Source organism: Schistocerca piceifrons, chromosome X (genome assembly GCF_021461385.2).
Source record: "Schistocerca piceifrons isolate TAMUIC-IGC-003096 chromosome X, iqSchPice1.1, whole genome shotgun sequence".
Lineage (NCBI taxonomy): Eukaryota > Metazoa > Arthropoda > Insecta > Orthoptera > Acrididae > Schistocerca > Schistocerca piceifrons.
In genome coordinates, this window is record NC_060149.1 from 630844430 (window position 1) to 630859822 (window position 15393).

Consider the following 15393-nt stretch of genomic DNA (forward strand, 5'->3'; position numbering starts at 1 on the left):
AAGTGGAGCTATACTTTGGAATTTAGCGAAGAAAATGCGAGAACGGAAAGCTAATGTTCTAAATACGCTTGGCAGATTAGACAAATGTTTCACAAAAAATGTTGCAGGTGTCATTTCGATTTCAAGTAATATTGGTGATGGGTCTGGCACTACACTGTAGTGAAAGAAGTAAATACTAAAGAATCAGTACGTAAAAATTAAGAAAAACAGATTATTCCTGAATTCAAGCCTCACAAAAACCTAAGTGTCGAATCAGATATTTCGAAAAGAAATAACCTTGTTAGTGGTGATCCTGCTGAATGGTGTATTACTGAATCAACGATCGACATTACTTTACACCAAGGCATAAATCAAAATTGTAAAGGAGATTTTTCTGATTCACGAAGGTCAATAAGCGGTAAGACCTGGTTGTTGAACAAAAATTTATTATATTGTAAACTTTCAAATGGTGAATCAACTTTGCGCGGTTACTTAGCACACTCTTGTAGCACGGGAGCAATTATTTGTTTATCTTGTAAATTGTGTGGAGGTAAGACAGCGATTGCTATTGTTGGTATTTCAGATTGGAAAAATATTTGTAATATTTTATCTCATCTTGAAAATTCGCTTGAACAGTAAAACTTCGAATTATCACTTCTTACAAGGAAAAAAATCACTTCGAAGAATAGGAAACCTTTTCGGGTCATATGCTGAGACACAAGAAATATTCTGGTGCAATGTGTTGGAAAGAGTTTTTGTAGTACTGAAGAAGCTAAGAAGCCGTGGATTTCCCCTACGTGTACACGCTGAATAATTCCATTCATTGCACAACGGTAAGTTTATGATGTCTCTCGAACTTATAGCTGAGTCCTTTTCTCGTAGAGCACAATGTACGATATGGAAATCGAGGGCAATGAAAGACATGTTTTCTATCTTCAGCAATCTGTGATGATATAATAGAGCCGCTTTCTGAAAGAATAAGAAGAATTGTTATAAATAATACCAAACCCACCAAATATTTATCTGTTATAGTAGAGTCTGCTATGGACGTTTCACATATTGATCAGTTATCTGCCATATTATGATATGTTAACGAGAATGGTGAGCCTGTCGAACGTTTCCTTCTAGTTTTACCAAACCCAGGACAAAAGCATGAAAACCTTTCTGAGGTCGTACTGAAAGTCCTGTCTACAAATTCTATAGATATTACTGACTATAAATGCCAGTCATACAACGGAAGCAACTCGTCAGTAGCATGCACTGGTTTGCAGGCGCGCATTGAAGCACAAAATTCGAAAGCGCATTGTATGCCTTATGCAGCACATTCTTTGAATTAAACGGCACTAGTGTTGCAAGCTGTTGTCAGGACGCATGTTTGTATTTCAATTTGGTGCAAAATGTTTTAATTTTTTTCTCTGGTTCTGCACTACACTGGAATCAACTTCTTTTGTTCATGAAACCAGGAAGCAAAACAGTTACAAATTTATCAAAAACACGTTGGTGCGCAACAGAGAAACTAAAACTGAGAGAGCTATATCAGTGCCGTCGCACATGTTACAAACCATACCTGTGGGATATCATTTGCACGAAATGAGGCTTCAAATCCAGAGACTCTGTGGTGTAAATGTGAAATTATAATGTGCAGCTATTGATGCCAAGAACTATATGCATCACTTGTAGGGTTTATTAGCTCTGTTCGTCTCTTGATCGACTATTATGAAACTAGATCATCGGAAATTATGACTGATATGGAATACGAATGCACCTATGAAAGACGAATGAAACACAAACTTCATGTTGAAGAAGAAGCAGACACTGAAGAAGTTTTTGTAACTGCTAGGTTCAAATGGTTCAAATGTCTCTGAGCACTATGGGACTCAACATCTGAGGTCATCAGTCCCCTAGAACTTAGAACTACTTAAACTTAACTAACCTAAGGACATCACACACACCCATGCCCGAGGCAGGATTGGAACCTGCGACCGTAGCGGTCACGCGGTTCCAGACTGAAGCGCCTAGAACCGCTCAGCCACACCGGCCGGCTGACTGCTAGGGAGAAATGTAGAGTGGAAACATTTTTCCCAATACTCGACAACTTACACGCTGAAATAGTGAGGAGGAATGAGAGCTATAAACACCGTTAGGCTCCTTCACAGTTTTCAGTAAAATTAAGAGCATTTAACCAGACATTATTTCTAAACGCATAGCAGAACTCCAGGCATCATATGAAACTGATTTAGAACCTTCGTGCCCAAGTGAATGCATACACTTTGCGGTGCTTTTGAAATCTTATGAGATTAAAGACGTACCAGTTGAAATGAGCAAATTTCTGGGAAAGAAAAGGCCACAGACTATGTTTCCGAATGTGAACATTGCTCTTAGAATGTTTCTATGTACAGCGCATACAAATTGTTCTGCAGAACCTTCGTTTTCGGCTCTTAAAAGGTTGAAATTATACCTACGTTCTACCTCGTCTGAAAAACGATTGGATGCCTTAGCCCTTCTTTACGTTGAAGCTTACCTCTTAAATGATGATGGTCTCAACTATGAAGATATCATTAACGAGTCTGCTGTCATCAAAGCCAGATACAAACTCATGATGGTTTTGCTACATTTTACTAGCAATACAGCAGAAACAGCAGTTCATTGGGGGCTGGGTGACGAAGATTTTAGTACCTCAGTTCAGACACGTTCTCTCTGTAGATATAAGCTGTTTGTTCATTGTAGGGGAATATCTATAATGTATATCTTCAACTCTGTGTTCTAATGGAAAATTTTGTTTTATTCCTGATTTATGTAAAGTATAAAAGCTAAAACCAACTAAACCGAAATTTATCTACATTAATTGTACTTTGAGTGACATTTACATTAGAATTTTCTCATTTTCTTTTCATTATGTCCACGTGGCAAAGTTTTAATTATGTCATATTAACATGGACTCAAGCCACCACGTCACACTTGGACGTCTACCAACTAAATCAGTACACAGTTGTCACTGGAGGTCTTCAGACTGGACAATTATTCAGAAGGAAAGTCAACCTCCCACAATCTCACAATATGGCCCTGCTGAAACCGAGCTTCTTGCAACGAATTACACCTGTCAGTGCCATTTTGACAAACATATAATTTATAATAACCCAATTTATGTGCTCCAAAGTAATGACTACTCATTCAGAAAGTGAAATAAACTTTTTGTCGCTTTTGGTATTTTACGTTTTTACTTCTTGTATCCAATTATAACCAAAGTACTTTGAGTCAATAACTTTATTAAATTCTCCTAGTTTCTTATGAAAGTATTAGATTTATGTTCAGATACTTTCAGACGTATGGCGTATCACAGCAAGATTATGTACCATGTACCAGAAAGAAAGATTAGAGGTCAAAGGAGGGAGAGTGTTCATTGCAGTTGACAAAAATATTCTCTCTATTGAGGTCGAAGATGAGTACGACAGTGAAGTTATCTGGTCGCGTGTAACAGGTGTAGGTGAAACCAAGTTAATTGCTGGAAGTTTTTACCGGCCACCCGATTCCACTGTGCCACTTATAGAGTCATTCAAGGAATGTCTGTGGCCAGTAGCACCATGCAACAACATACCGAATATAGATGGGGATGTCTTTGGATTCATGGCCGGGGGAGGGGGGGGGAGGGGGCGGGGTGGAGAACAGACCAATAATACTTTTTCGGAAAACTCAGTTAGTTCGGCAACCAACAAGCAATGCAAATATTTAGACCTTGTAGCTACAAACGGGCCGCACCTTATCGACGACGTCAGTATAGAAACGAGGATTAGTGATCATGATGTCATTATAGAAATTATGGTCACTGATGTTAATATGAAAACAAGAAGACTAGGACGGTATTTCTGCTAGAAAGAGCAGGTTAGCAGTTGTTAGCACCTTGCTCAGCAAGCGAACTTGCATCACTTAGTTCCAGTACAATAGACGTAGAGGAATTATGGGCAAAGTTAAAGCAGACTGTAAATCGTGGTCTGGAGAGTGATGTGCCTAGTAAGTGGATTAACGATGGAAAAGACCCAGTGTGGCTTAATAACGAAATTAGGAAAATGCTGAGGAAACTTGGTGTTGCACTCTTGGTTCAAAAAAGAAAGCACAAATGACGAGAAGCAAAGGTCAGCAGAGATTCGTGCGTCCGTGAAAACATATAAGAACTACCACCGTTATACTTCAGAAAACATCCAGCAGATAACCCTAGGAAATTCTCGCCCCATGTAAAATCGCTGAGTGAGTCTAGGGCTTCCATCCAGCCCCTTGTTGACCAGTCTGGTGTAGCAGTTAAAGACGCGAAACGAAAGCCGAAATGTTAAATTTCGCTTTCAATAAACCGTTCACGCCGGAGAATCAAACAAACATGCACTCACTTGACTATCGAACAGCCTCCCATATGGACGACATAGCAATAAGCATCTCTAGCGTAAAGAAACAATTGAAATATTTGATAGCCTATAAGTCACAAGGTCCGGAAGGACTCCCAGTTCAGTTTTACAAAGAGTACTCTGCGACACTGGGCCCTCGCCTAACTTGCTTTTATCGCGAATCTGTCGCCCTGCGCAAAATCCCAAGCGACTGGAAATAAACACAGCTAACTCCTGTAGGTAAGAAGGGTAAAAGAGAGGATTCGCAGAATTACAGACTAACATCTCTAACTTCGCCTTGCTGCAGAATACTTGAACATATTCTCAATTTGAATATAATAAATTTTCTTGAGACCGAGAAGCTTATGTCCACTAAACAGCATCGTTTTAGAAAACATCACTCGTGCGAAATTCAGCTTGTCCTTTTCTCACATGACGTACCGTGAACTATGAAGAGGAACACGTAGATTCCATATGTCTAAATCACCAGAAAGCAATTGACACGCTGCCTCATTCTAGACTCTTAATGAAAGTACGAACATACGGAATACACTATGTGATCCAAAGTATCCGGACACCCCCAAAAACAGACTTTTTCATATTAGGTGCATTGTGCTCCCACCTACTGCCAGGTGTTCCATATCAGCGGCCTTTCATAAGTCATTAGACATCGTGAGAGAGCAGAATGGGACGCTCCGCAGAACTCACGGACTTCGAACGTGGTCAGGTGATTAGATGTCACTTGTGTCATACGTCTGTACGCGAGATTTCCGCGCTTCTAAACATCCCTAGGTCCACTGTTACCGATGTGACAGTGAAATCGAAACGTGACGGGATACGTACAGCACAAAAGCGTAGCGGCCAACCTTCTCTGTTGACTGGAATTCCTGTGTGATGGTCTGGATAGATGTCTGCCTATTACACATAATTACCCTCTTCAACTGTCGGCAGTCTCTGTCAAACTGCATCAGGATCCATTGCAATGTACTATGACAGTTAGGCGGGAGGTAAGAAAACTACGATTTCATCCTCGAGTAGCTGCTCATAAGCCACATATTATGCCGGTAAATGCCAAACGACGCCTTGCTTGGTGTAAGGAGCGTAAACATTGGACGACTGAACAGTGGAAAAACGTTTCGTGGAGTGACGAATCACGGTATAGAAATGTGGCGATCAGATGGCATGGTGCGGGTATGGCGAATTCCCAGTGAACATCTGCCAGCGGCTCTAGCGTCAATAGTAAAAGTCGGAGGCGGTGATGTTATGGTGTGGTCGTGTTTGTCATGGAAGGGCTTGCACCCATTGTTGTTTTGCGTGGCAGTATCACAGCACAGGCCTACACTGATGTTTTAAGCACCTTCTTGCTTCTCACTGTTGAAATCTATTCGGGGATGGCGATTGCGTCTTTCAACACGATCGAACACCTGTTCATAACGCACGGCCTGTGCTGGAGTGGTTACATGACAGTAACATCCCTGTACAGAGACCTGAGCTGAATCCTATAGAACACCTTTGGATGTTTTGGAACGCCAACTTCGTGCCAGACCTCACCGACCGACATCGATACCTCTCCTCGGTGTAGCAATCCGTGAAGAATGAGCTGCCATTCCCCAAGAAATCTTCCAGCACCTGATTGAATGTATGCCTGTGAGAGTGGAAGCTTCATCAAGGCTAAGGGTCGGCCAACACCATATTGAATTCCAGAATTACCGATGGAGGGCTCAACGGACTTGTAAGTCATTTCCAGCCAGGTGTCCGGATACATTTGATCACATACTGCATGTATCATAATAGTTGAACGAAATGGCGTGTCAGAGAGCGACTCAGAATTGCGCTGATACTGCACGTGTTTTAGTTGGACAGTATAGAAGAAGGAAAATAGGCCCACAATACGATCCAGCTCCATGTACCGAATTGCAGTAGACAATTCCAGCTCACATAACAGGGGCCTGAGCCTCTGATAACTTAAGCAACATTGTGCTTTTGTCAAGTTGCAGACACCAGCATGAGTGACATCTTTCAACACTCAAAGTAACACTGCGAAGCGGCTCTCAACGATGTTTGACTGTTTTGGTATTTCCAGGAATATTCGTCCTGCAATGTCGCAATGATCCGTTGGCGTACTGCACTCCTACGCTAAGCGTCACTGTGATTGCTGCTAACCTCTCGTTCCTCCTGCCGATCCGCATACCACATCAATAAAATTTTAGGCCTAGACTTTTAACGTTTAGAACTGAACTGCTGGAATTTCGACTTACTGACAGTGTGAGAAGTGTAACTCTTGTTGGATAAACGATCTCGAGGCCTAACAGGTGGTTGAAGAACTACCTAATTTTTTACTGTTTCGTCGCTGACAACTTGTAATTCTGTGCAGTTTGTTCTCACTGCAAATAATTACGGGGCACGTAGTGCTACCTAAAGACAAATAAGCAGAATATATTGTCTATATCAAGATTATATGTTGCAACGGAACCTTCATCTTAAGAAATTGTCGAGGTATTACTGTAACAGTACATAGTGGCGTAACTTATAGTTAATTGGCCATTACAGTCCGTAATAAGAACCCCTAAGAAGAATCTCCTCATAATGTTGTACTACCTAAATGTTCACCAGAATGACATTTGCTTAAAGCTAATCCCCCAATGTTCAATACGTTCTGCTTCTCGTTATCTTGTTTTTTCATCTGAAGTCTCTGTTCTTGTATCTGAAACCTAGAGATGTTAGACATAACAAGAGTACAGTGTACTTATACTATTATAAACACAGCAAGGCTTTAATGAATCATAAGAAATGGAAATAGTTTAGTGTGAAATTCATCTTCAATTTGATGACTTACGTGAGAATACCACTAGAAGCCTAGGCACACACCATAAAGAAACATCATACTGGTATCCTGAGTGAATTCCAATAAATGAAAATTACTTTTGTTGTTACTGATTACAAACGCACTAAAGAATTAAGTATTTGAAAGTGTGCTAAGACACTTTTGCAGCTCCAATCTTAATTCACTTGAGTTAAGATAAAGAAAGAAGGAGGGGTTGTGTTAGATAGTACACAACACAGCAGAGCAAAAGGCTGTGCCAAATGAAAGATAAAGGTTCCTCGCTGCCACTATAGGAGAATTATATAACTGATTAACGTTTATTATTTTTTATTAATATTGCTTTTCATGTAACTTCATAATAGACTGCGGGTTGTTGCAACCAGAAGCACGGGACGATGTGAATAATATCTCCAGCTGATTAAGCACTATAGTCTAAGACTTCTTTTTCAGTAGGGGAGAAAATTTGCCTGAATATGATTGGGCTCCTGAACACGGCTGATAAGGGTTATAGCTACCCTAAATATGAATTCCCATGGCAAAAGCTCTCTTTCAAATTTGGGAAAGTTATTCATGACCAAGTCATGATCTTCACTGAATAGTGCTCACATCCCTCAACTCAGCCTTTTTTTCTCATTCACCTCAAAAATACTTTCTCACAATTACTAACACTGCTGCTGAGAAACATCTAGTCTATTTGAAACATTTACCACATATTGACAATTTTTTTACTCTTAGTTACTAATTGCTGCTTTCGTCATTTATTTCGCTGTTCCTTAGTTACTTCAAAATTCAAGTAGGTATGTTCTGTCTTTGAAAATAAATGTGAGACAGTCTGTTTTTGGTCATATGCGTTTCACTTCTTTTATTTATTATTTATGAAACATTTTCTTGTCAATACTGAAAAAGGCTTTAGAAGTAAACGTTCAATTTTTAAGGCATGGACGCTTGGAAATTTCTTCCGTATATTTCCATTTCAAAATAAGAAAAGCACATACAACATTTAGGCACACACATTCATTCTAATAATTTTACACAAATGAACACATTTAAATGTATATGAGCCTGTTCCATTGTGTAACAGAACGATATGTTCTCCACACTTCTCCGTTTTTAGAGATCAAATGCATCAATTTTCCTTACATCGGGTGCATATCGATACGCCATGAAGAACACAGTATTATACATTCACCACTGATGTTGGCCTTTACGTGTAATATCTCACAAAAGGAAAGAAATTTACTACTTCATTTCCCATCAACGCCAAGGCCATACATGGGGAAACTGAGTACAAGTTCGGATCGAAAGAAGATCGTGTTCTTCGCAAATGAATCATTGAGGCATCTTGCCACAAACTATTTAGAAAACAGACGATAAATCTAAATCTACATACATAAAATAAAGTTTTGCATCACCCCCATAACACCTAAATATATACGTTAACTGTGGATATTGTATCACAGACACAGTCCCTTTGACTGTTTAGACATGTCACTAACACCATGCATGAGCAGCACCTGTTAGACAGAGGGGGTCCGACAGCCGATCAGTTCCAGTCATTCCACCAGCAAGGACGTACACGGCTCGTGTTGTCTGTAGTTCAACAATGCATAGACGGTCAGTACCGCGGTTTGATCGCGTCCGCATGGTTACTTTGTGCCAGGAAGGCTTCTCAACAAGGGAAGTGTCCAAGCGTCTGGGAGTGAATCAAAATGACTGGGTGTTGTGTGATGTCCTTAGGTTAGTTAGGTTTAAGTAGTTCTAAGTTCTAGGGGACTGGTGACCGTAGATGTTAAGTCCCATAGTGCTCAGAGCCATTTGAACCATTTGAAGTGAATCAAAGCGGTGCTGTTCGGACATGGCGGAGATACAGAGAGACAGGAACTGTCGATGACATGATTCGCTCAGGCCGCCCAAGGGCTACTGCTGCAGTGGATGACCGCTACCTACGGATTATGGCTCGGAGGAACCTTGACAGCAACGTCACCATGTTGAATAATGCTTCTGTTGCAGCCACAGAACGCCGTGTTACGACTCAAACTGTGCGCAATAGGCTGCACGATGCGCAACTTTACTCCCGAAGTCCATGGCCAGTTCCATCTTTGCAACCACGACACCATCCAGCGCGGTACAGATGGGCCCAACAACATGCCGAATGGACCTCTCAGGATTTGCATCACGTTCTCTTCACCGATATGCATACGCCTTCAACCAGACAATCGTCGGAGACGTGTATGGAGGCAACCTGGGCAGGCTGAACGCCTTAGACTCACTGTCCAGCGAGTGTAGCAACGTAGAGGTTCCCTGCTGTTTAGGGGTGGCATTATGTGGAGCCGATGTTCGTCGCTGATGGTCATGGAAGGCGCCGTAACGATAGTACAATAAGTGAATGCCATCCTCCGTCCGATAGTTCAATCATATCGGCAGCATATTTCCGAGGCATTCGTCTTCATGGACGGCAATTCGCGCCCCCATCGTGTACATCTTGTGAATTGCTTCCTTCAGAATAACGACATCGCTCGACTAGAGAGGCCAGCATGTTTCCAGACATGAATCTTATCGAACATGCCTGAGATAAATTGAAAAGGGCTGTTTATGGACGATCTGACCCACCAACAACTCTGAGGGATACACGCCGAATGGCCCTTGAGGAGTGGGAAAATCTGGACCAACAGTGCCTTGATGAACTTGGTGGATAGTATGCCACGACGAATACAGGAATGCATCAATGCAAGAGGACGTGCTACTGGGTATTAGAGGTACCAGTGTCTGCAACAATCTCGACCACCTCCTCTGAAGGTCTCGCTGTATGGTGGTACAACATGCAATGTGTGGTTTTCATGAGCAATGAAAAGGGCGGAAATGATGTATATGTTGATCCCTGCTCCAATTTTCTGTACAGGTTCCGGAATTCTCGGAACCGAGGTGATGCAAAGCTTGTTTTCGTGTGTGTATATGGCCCTACGTAGATTTACATTCCACTTCTCTGGATTGCGAGTCCAGTGTGTTTCCCTCACTCACTCAGAGCCAACGTAGATTCGCTATACTTTGCCAGCTCTTGGCAGCGGAAATAAAAGCCCGTGGGTATGATGCTGTCCTTACATACCTACATCAAAATATCACAAACAACGGACTGCAGCCTACGTAACACCTTAGGAAATCTCAAATATTTCAATTTCCACAATAATGCCAGTTTCGATCTCAGTCGATTCTCCTGGCTGACTCACTGAAACAAAGAGGAACTCTTTTACGTGGATGCGTAGCACCTGTTGTAATGCATTCCCGGGTATATGCCATAAAACTACACAGAGCACGTTCACTGAGATTTTAGAGGCTTTTAACGACGTACTGAATATCGAACATTTATGCCTAATATCGCAGCGACAACATTGGTACGTCAGAAAGATTATATTTGGAATCGGGAAGTTCCTGTGTCAAACGTTGACTGTAAGAGATATGCTGCTTGCTCACCTCTGTAGCTATTTAGTTTATAAATAGATAACAACGGATGGTATACGAAGCGTACAAAGCAGAAATGTCTCTTTCAGTGACATTAAACGTCTGTTGACGTGAGCTACACCATTAGCTTATCACCTTCAACTTATTACAAGACTTAGTTTAAGCAAACGAAGGGATCAAGACACTCAGTTCTGCTGATGAAGCATTTAAAATTTTATGTTGGTAGCCAGATTTATTAATTTCATCTGTGACGTATTTATAGAATTCTGTGGTTGTAGCATATTGTACATTCTTGGTAAGAGGGACTACAACAACTAATTGCTTTTAGAAACAAGTTTCTATCTTTCATAGTTTGTGGCATGACTTGTGAAAATGGCAGGATTATGAAGGATTCGTGTGAATAAACTGAACGTTAGAGTCGGTGTTAGTTACAAGGGAATACTCAAATGTTTAGGATTAAAGAACTGTAAATGATCTAAATATAAAACTAGCCCTATACTTCGCCAGCCACCTCATATTATGAGGCAGGGGGTACTTTGTGTAATGTTCACGTTCCCCTTTTCCTGTTCCAGAGGCGAATGTTTCGCGGGAAGATCGATTGCTGGTAAGGCTCCGTGTGAATTCGAATCTCTCTCATCTTACGTTCATGGTCTTTTCGCAAGATGTACGTAGAAAGAAGCAATATATTGACGGTTATTATAGGAACGTACATTCCCGGAACTTTAACAGTAAACCACATCGTAATGCAGAACGACTCCCTTGTAGCATCTGGCATAGCAATTTGCTGAGCATCTCCGAGACCCTTTCGAGCTTAATAAATGAACCCGTAACGACACGTACTGCCCTTCTGTGGATCTTCACTACACCTTCCGTGAATTCTATCTGCTATGGCTCCCAGAAAGCCAGCAATATTCAAGTTCTGGTAGGACGAGGGTTCTGCAAGCTACCTCCTTTCTGCCTGGATTGCATTTCCTGAGGATTTATCTAGTGAATCTCAGTCTGACATCTTCCTTAACTGTGATTAATTTTATCATATCTGCAACTTTGATAATTCAGTATTTGTGTGTGTGTCTGGGTGCGAGTGTGTGTGTGTGTGTGTGTGTGTGTGTGTGTGTGTGTGTGTGTGTGTGTGTAGTAGTAGTAGTAGTAGTAGTGTCAGTAATAGTAATAATAGCCACAGACATAGTGAAACTGCTTAGCAGCTTCTTGACACTTCGCTGGAAGTCAATAAAGAACTGATTTTGGAATGAACTAATCCAACCTTCAGTAGGTTCCAGGATTTAATCTATCGCTTTTTTCACCTTTTGCAATGTTTTGTATATAGTGGAGATCAGTCGAAAGACTGGTTTAACACGTATCTCTACGGTATTCCACACCATGCAAGCCTCTTGATCTCTGAATGACCACTGCAATGTACATCCAGTTGAACCTACTAACTGTATTCACGCATAGGTATTTCTCTATAATTTTAACCCCCAAACTTCCTTCCATTACGAGACTGACGATCCCTTGCTTGCTCAGGATATCCTCATAGTAATCCCTTCACTCAATCTTTCTTCAGCATTCCCCTGTAACACCACACTTGAAATAACTCTCTCTTCTTGTCTGAACTGCTTTACATACACGTGCCACGTCCATGCAGGGCTACACTCAAGATAAATACCTTCGAAAAGGGCTCCATTACACACAAATTTGAATGTGCTTCTATTCAATGCCTCTTTCCCAGAAATTGATTTCTTACTATTGCCGATCTCCATTCATGTCCTCTCTACTTTTGCCACTATCATATGCACTACAGAAAAAAAACGACGCTCCACGAAGGAATTATCCGAATGGGACGGAAATCGGTAGATATAATGTACATGTACAGACAAACGAATGACTACAATTTAAGAAAAAAATGGATTTAAGAGTAAGAGCTTCACAAACTTTAGAAGTCAGTAATGCCTTGGTCTACCTCTGACACTTATATAAGCGGTTATTCGGCTTGCAATTGATTGACAGAGTTGTCGGAAGTCCTCCTGAGCGGTATCGTGCCAAATTCCGTCCAACTGACGCGCTAAGTTGTCTAAGTTCCAAATTGGTTGGAGGCTCCTGCCCATAATGCACAGAAGGTTATCAGTTGGAAAGAGATCCGACGACCTTGGTGGCAAAGTTGGGTTTGGCAAGCAAAAAGACGAGCAATAGTAACTATCGCTGTGTGGGGGGCGGAGGGGGGGGGCATTGTCTTGCTGAAACGTAAGCCTAAGATGGCTTGCCATGAAGGACGTTAAACGGGGCGTCGAGCATCGTCGACGTACAGCCGTGCTGTAGGGGTACCGTGGATGTAAATCAAAGACGTTGGGCTATGAAATGGAATGACACCCCAAATCATCACTTCTTGTTGTCAGACCGTATGGCAGGCAGCAGTCAAGAAGGTAACCTACCGCTGCCCGGGGCGTCTCCAGACGAGTCTTCGCTGGTTATCGGGTCCCATTACAAAACGGGACGCATCACTGAGAAGAATTTTACTACAGTCAATGGGATAACAGGCCAATGTGCCCCACACCACCGAAAACGGGCTTGTTAGCTTAAGATATTATTGGTAGTCGGTGCAGACGGCTCCGTGAGCTCAGCTCCTTAATGTGAGCCGCCTATTAATGGGCACTGTCGTCACTGAGTGGCCAATTTGATGTCAGATAAAAGATAATGATAATTCTGCGGCTCTGATTGCCTTTATGACTGTTATTCATAGTTTATTGACCAATTCATGCAGTATAACAGGTTTCTATACAGGGTGACAATTATTGAGCTATATGAAATAAAATCGCCATAATTTCTGGACTGTTTGCGCTAGGACGCTCACACAGCAGGGTTGGCCTCGGAGCTTGATAAGAATTAGTACTGTTTGATTTAGCGACGAAGCCCACTTTCATTTGGGTGGGTTCGTCAATAAGCAGAATTGGCGCATTTGCAGGACTCAGAATCCGCACGTCGCGATCGAGAAGTCTCAACACCCTCAACGGGTGACTGTGTGGTTTGGAATGTTCAGTCACGGATTAATCGGTGCGATATTTCTTGATGGCACGGTAACTAACGAATGGTACGTGAAGGTTTTGGAAGGTGATTTACCCCATGATCCAAAGTGACCCCGATTTCGACGAGATGTAGTTCCCGCACGATCGAGCTCGATCCCATCGGAGCAGGAGAGTATCTGATGTCCTGGAGGAGCACTTTGGGGACCACATTCTGGCTCTGGCGTACCCAGAGGGCACTGGCATGGGTCTCGATGGGTCACAATATTCCCCGGATCTGAACACATGCGACTCATTTTTGTGGGACTATATTAAAGACAAAGTGTATGACAATAACCCTAAAACCATCGCTGAGCTGAAAACAGCTATTCAGGACGCCATCGACAGCATCGATATTCCGACACTTTAGGGGGTCATGAAGAATTCCGATATTCGGTTGCGCCACATCATTGCCAATGATGGCAGGCATATCGAAAATGTCATAACCTAAAGCCGAATATCTGTAGCGACGTTTTCATGTTGAAGAAAGTGTGTGCAAGCCGTAGTTTGTAACAAAATTTCGTTTTTTTTCATATAGTTCAATAATTGTCACCCTGTATATACTGATGTTAAAACTATTAAAATATAAAGGTGAATAAAAAGTCCAGTTGTCTGGATTGGCTGTTTTTATTGAATTCGATTAGAGACTCACACAACCAGTTTCGCTCCTTTTAAGTTGCATTTTATGTTGTATATCTGTACAGAAAAATTTATAAACTAATACTCTATTAAAGGGGAAATGAAGTTACCTGACATATATTAAAATACTGAGTGAATAGACTTAAAACAGGAAGAAAATATTGTGCTTGTAGTTAGTAAACTAGATGTGGATTACATGCGCCCCAACAAGAAGTGGCCTATTCGTATATGATACGTAAGATTTGAAATTTCATGCCAAAAGATGATTACTTACATTGCTATGTCATGTACTGTCGGGAGCTATCGCAGAATGTCGCAGGGTAATGGCTGGCGAGGACAGACAAAGTTCTCAGCTTTCAGTTGGTAAAACTATCAACAAATGATGAATGTCCAATCTATAAAAGCGAAGTAATGGAACCATAGACTGAACCTTCACTAAAAAATCGTGAAGCATAAACTAAAATGAAAGAGAGATGGTGACGGTCCCCATGTCACTTGGAACAACTGCCAAAAAATCGAATAATCTGTGTTAAAATCACGAATTGTCTCGCTTTACCGGTTGAAGTATGTTCCTGTTGGCCTATGTGGAGCAACGGACGATGCCCCTCGTAAATGTTATCCTGAAGAATAATTGATCCTGGAGTGATTGAAGAATAAAAAAGTTAATGCTGAAAACTAATCAAATAAATGTATAGAAATACACTGAAAAATTATTTTTAACGTGTTTTTCGAGCCACCAATGAACGAAAAGAAAAAGACCGTGCTGAAGGTCAAACGTACCTGAGGCCACACGCTTAAGTGTATTTCTCACCAACTTAATAGTAATCGTAGCGGCTGACAACACAGGCTACGATGTGTCTACTGTGTATTACCAGAACGTGTGCTATGGCTGCCGTCCGTGTACTGAGACGGTTATAATCGAATTAACATGGGCAACACGGAGCGTAAGAGATGTGCGCTGCTAGTGTTCTGTTAAGGGAATTGTGGTCGCTATGCAAACTATTAGACGCGGAAACGTGGGTGACACAAATATAATAATCTTAATACTGTGAAAATTTTTTTCAAAAAT